The 5,598-nt window shown below is 48.1% G+C and overlaps 1 long non-coding RNA gene across 1 annotated transcript in view; it reads left to right on the top strand.

Moving 5' to 3' along the window:
* Positions 1–5,598, top strand: part of LOC106734682 (uncharacterized) — a 43,809-nt gene that overhangs the window by 28,442 nt on the left and 9,769 nt on the right. The window lies entirely within an intron of this gene.

The raw sequence follows: 5,598 nt of genomic DNA on the forward strand, positions 1-5,598 counted from the left end.
GGGCAACTGCCTCAACCATCATGCCACTGGCTGGCCCTGGTCACTCATGTACTATTTTTTTTTTTTTTTTGAGAGAGATCTTTGCTATAGGGCACGTGTGCCCACTGGAGATACAGAGAGAGAGAGAGACTGAGACAGAAAGTTAGAAATCACCCCCCTGGGGGGTTGGCCATTCTGCAATCCTTTCTCTATTCTCTTGGGATTTTGGGCACACATGCCCAGGGTGAGTTCCAAGCCACTGGGTCCGGTACTCAAACTGTAGTTGGCCATGTGGGAGTCCAGCAACATAACCATTACACCACCTGCTGGTACCATGTCACTCATGTTTTAATTCAATAATGCTATTGAAGGTCTGCTGTGTGCCAGCCATTGTCTTAGTGGGGATGGAGCCATAAACATAATAGAGTCCCCACCCTTGAGGGCCGGGGCCCCACTCTCCTGGCTTCTCTGGAACCATTCCACTTTTATCCCTAAGGTTCAGCACGCCAGGCAGCCTCTCCGTCCTGCCAAACTGGAGGGGTCTGTCATCCCACAGAGCTCACATGTTAGTACAGGGAAGCACGGACAGTAGAGAATGGCAGGTGTTCTGCTGGTAACAGAGCTGTCTTGGAGATCTTCCAGTTCACTTATGGTGAGAATAATCCTCCTGCCTGGGGCTGAGTTCTCTGATTGGCAGCCAGTGATGGAAGGGTCCTGGGAGCATTTTGACCCCTGGAGGGTCACTGGCCGGTGCAATTTTGCTGAGTCGGCAGTGGGACCTAATTTGTTAATTAAGAGTAGATGGTGAGCTGTCCTCGTATTTTGATTAACCTGATGGCCTTCCCAGCACGACGCAGATACAGCTGCAGACATTGCTGCAACTTTTAATGAAATGATTTGAAGGGCCATTAGGAGGCACTTGCGTTATTAGGCAGCTCATCTGCCTTGATAACCACTTGGCAGATGAGCCGGCCAGAGCCGTGGCCAGAGCGAGCACTTGGCTTTTGGTCTTGAGATATGACTTAATCTTTTAGTCATGCTTGAGGGCTTGATGGCTTTTTGGCTTTGACCGGATTTACTCTGCATTGGAGGTGTGGCCGGGGTACCAGGCCTCGAGCTCAGGGGCTGGAGCTGATGCCGTTGGTGTCCTGCCCACGTCCCCCCAGCCCCAGAGCTGTCTCGGGTACCTGGGGGTACCTGCACCTGGACTCTCCATGCTGACCTGTGCATGCCGGAAGTGCCAGGGAGGGGGACACTAGAGAATGAACTATGTTCCCCAAATGGTGTTGCAGTCCTAAGCCCAGACCTGGGCATACGGTCTTCTTAGGAATCAGTCTTTGCAGACAATGCAGTTGAGATCTGTAGGGTCAGCCTTAATACAGTATGACTGATGCCCTTATGCAGAGGGGGAATTTGGATACTGAAGCAGACGCCCACACAAGGGAGAACCCCACATGAAGATGGAGGTAGAGATGGGGATGACACATCTGCAAGCCAAGGAATGCAAAAATTGCCAGCAAACCACCGGAACCCAGGAGGGACAGACCTGGGACATGTCACAGCCCTCAGAGAAAACCAGCCCTGCGAACAGCTTGTTCTTGGACTTCCAGCCTCCAGAACTGTGTGACAATAAGTTTCTGTGGTTTAAGTCCCCAAACGTGTAGTACTTTATTTCCATAGCCCTAGGAAATTAATAGTAGAGGTTCACATGCAGTTCTGTTCCCAGGAGACATCCTTTCATCAGTGATAGAGAGGAGTTAGTGGCCTTTTTGGCAGGGTCCTCCATCTCCTGAGGAGTCTTGACTGCCAGTATGCATGTGTCATGCGCCGGCACTGCGTACGTTGAGACCTCAGCTTACAACCGCTGGTTTGCTGGGAAGGAAACTGCATGGCAAGCCCTCAGTCCACAGGCTGGTGAGCAGGCACTCTTGTCTGCGGGGTCCCATTCGCCTCTCTCTCTCTGGGTGTGTCTAGGTTTTGGCAGGGGGTTCCTGCAGTCCAAGGCCCGGTGGGCTTGCAATGCCTGTCACTGCTTTTCCCGACTGAGATGCCCTTTCTCTGGGCTCTGTTTTGGCTCACGTAGCTCAATGTGGCCTCGTCTTTCTGGTCCATTCTGACTCTGCTGTTCTGTACAGCTCAGGGGCCTGAGGAACTCTCTGGAGTTCTCTGAGCTGTCCTGCTCATGGGCAGCTCTGTACACCAGCTGTGCTTTCCTGCAGGGGACAGAGCTGGCCCTGGGCTGAGGGTAGCCAGGTGTGGGGCCCTGTGTGCCTGGGCAGACTCTCCTGCAGGCCACTCACACCTGTTTCTCTCCCCTGTGACATGAGCCAGAAGAGTCCACTGTGACTCAGCACACTTTCCTGGAAGTGACCCTGGCAGGGCAGCCTTGGGCAGGAGGCATGGTGGGGCTTGGGGTCATTCGATCTTAGAAAAGAACATCAGCGATATACAAATATGTGAGAAAATGAAGTAACACAAGAAAACTTGGAGCCAACGTGAAGTTTCTCTCACTTGTCCCTTGATGTCATTTCCTTTCTCGGACTATTATATAAATACAGATATAGACATGGATACAGATAGATATAGACGCCGGCAGATGCAGATATAGAGCTATAGCCATAGATGCAGATTAGATGTGGATGTAGGCGTCCGTGTGTGCACGTGTGCATTTAAAGACATAGACCAGAGACCAGCAGTTGGTGTAATGGCTCTGGCGCTGGGCTCCCACCCATGTAGTTGACCGTGGTTCAAGTTCCGGATCCAGTGGTTTAAACTCACGCCGGGCGCATGTGTGTGCATGCATGCTCAAGATCCCGAGAGGAGAATGGAGGAGAAGGGATTGTGGCATGGCCGTCCCCCCTGGGAGGTGATTTCTTGCTTTCTGTCTCTCCGTCTCTCTCTGTCTTTCTGTCGAGCGCACACGCCCTATGGCAGAAACCTCTTCAGAAAAAAAAAAAAGACATAAAATAAAATAAAGACATAGACCAGGGGCCAGCGGGTGGTATGGTGATTAAGGTGCTGGATTCCTATATGGTCGACCATAGTTCAAGTCCCAGACCTGGCTGCTTGAATCTCATACCGGGCTGTGTGCCCAAAGGCCTGAGAGGAGAATGGAGGAGAAGGGATTGCTGCGGCCATCTCCCTTGGGGAGGTGTGATTTCTCGCTTTCTGTCTCTGTCTCTCCCTGTCTCTTCTGCAAGCACACATACCCTATGACAAAAATCTCAAAAATAAATAAATAGGGGCCAGCAAGTGGGTGGTAGTTAAGGGCACTGGACTCCTACATGACTGACTGTGGTTTGAGCTCTGGAACGGGCAGCTTGCTTTCTCTCTTTCCATCTCGCACTCTGTCCCTCTCTGGTCAAATTAAAAAGAAAAAAAAAATGTAAATACATAAATAAAGTGAAATAAAAGAATTCTTTAAATAAATAAATAAGTAAAGACCTAGACCAACAGACCCAGATATCCTGATAGAGATGTATGTCAGTGGAGATGCGGACATGTCCGTGGCTGCAGTTATAAATAGGTGGCATATTTTTAAACATAAATGTCCTTGTGCTGTCTATGTGGTTTGGTGACTTCTCTTAATACTACACGATGGCCTCGGAGGACTTCTGAAGCAAATATAGCTATACCCACTGCATTCTTTTTACTTCCTTATTTTTTATTTTTAGACAGGGTCTGGCTGTGTCTCGATCCTCCTGCCTCAGCCTCCCTGAGTGACTGGGGTGACAGGGGCACGTCACTGTGTCTAGACTTCTGGTTATGCTGAGTGTTGAACCCGGAGCTCCCATGTGGTCGCAGGGGCTGAGCACAGCATCTTAGCAGGGTGTGCTACTGCAGCTGGGCTTGAACCCGCCTCCTTCTTCTTAACCAGGGCCTTGTTCATCGGCAGCCAGCTTGTCCCATTCCTTTCTCAGCTTTTCCATGCTGCACGAAACATCTTTTACATTTGGATATTTATGTATTTGTGCAATAATGACAGATTCTTAGAAGCAGACTTTTTGATTTAAAAGGTAAGCATATTTCAAATAAATTTGGAAAGATACTATCAAATCGCCCTCCAAAAAGGTTGAACCAATTTATGCTCCCAGAGTAACTGAATTTGAATATTAAAAAGGACTGTGACCTCATTTTGTACTCCGAGGTGGTGAAGTGGGACAGATCAGTGACATGTAACTAGGTTATTACGGAGCGAGCGGGTCTGAACGGGCTCTTCCTTGGCAGTACTTTGTTGTTTATTTTCAGCGCACGCACGTGAAAGTGAAAACAAACTGCATTTCTTTTGTGTATTTTAGAATTCAACATTTCTGATAGATAACAACACATTTTCTTCTTCCCTGGCAGTTCTGGAATTAGCCAAGTTTTTGTACATCAATAATAGGTGATTATAAATGGAAGACTGGTCAAACTCTTACATAATTATCATTTAGATCAAGAAATTTTTTTTTATTCCATTTAATCTGCAGAAGTGCCTCTTCCAATCCTCTCAAGTCACCTGCTGCTTAAACTTTTCCCTGAAGTTGTGAAATGCAACAAGATTTTTTTTTAGGTTTTTGCTGTAGGATATGTGCCCTCACGGAGAGAGAGACAGAGAGAGGGAAAGTGAGACATCACCCCCCAAGGAGAAGGCCATGGCACAATTCCTTCTCTTCCACTCTCCTCTCAGGATTTTGGGTACTCACACACACACGCACCTCGCATGATTTTCAAGTGGCTGGGTCAGGAGCTTGAACTGCGGTTGGCCATGTGGGAGTCCAGTATCTTGACCGCCACACACAACATAATCTTTTTATTATTTTTAAGAATTGTTTATTATTATTTTTTAAAGTTTGACCAGAGGGAGACAGAGAGAAAGAGAGAGAAATGTAGAATGGCACCGAAGGAACGGCCTCCCAAGCTGGAGTAAGGTTAAAGGGAGTCTTTTTCAGCTGGCCAGCGGCTACAGCCTGAGGTTCGGGGGCCGAGAGTCAGAACTGTAGACCCGTCCAAAGTTGGAGTAGTCTTTTTATAGGGGTCAGTTACCAGGGGTTTCTATGCAAGCAGTTACAGATGCTGAATCAAGCAGGTTAATTATTTCTGAGGGGAGTGGCATTTCCACGCAAGAGTTCCATTGCTAAACAAAAGGGTCTCGGGCTAGTTAGCAAAGACATAGCAGGTACAAGATGTTGTCCCGGATATGGTTTTCTGTATGGCTAGCAGGAGCTATTTTCTCATGGGAAGAGCAAGCAGGTTTATAGAAGCAGACAGCCATGTGAGGGTAAGGGGACAAAATGGACGAACAGTTGTTTATGTGCAAGATCTAATATGTGGCCTTCCACAGAGAGTGAAAAAAGAAGCCAGCAGGTCCAGGAATTGAACTGTGGTCAACTCTAAGTGAGTCCAGCTCTATAACTACCATGCCACCTGCCAGCCCTGCCATGACATAATCTTATACTTTATGATGGACGACTCTGGACTTGTTCTCTCTCATTTCAATCTCTCCTAGGGAAAATGATGTTGGTAAGGAGGTCACTTTGATGGAGAGGGCTGTTTCTGGGCTTCCCCCATACTGTGCTGCATTTAGCTAATTGAGCTAGTTCTCCCGAGGTTGTGTGTGTGTGTGTGTGTGTGTGTGTG

The sequence above is a fragment of the Tupaia chinensis genome, unplaced genomic scaffold (assembly GCF_000334495.1).
Source record: "Tupaia chinensis unplaced genomic scaffold, TupChi_1.0 Scaffold000182_1, whole genome shotgun sequence".
Classification (NCBI taxonomy): domain Eukaryota; kingdom Metazoa; phylum Chordata; class Mammalia; order Scandentia; family Tupaiidae; genus Tupaia; species Tupaia belangeri.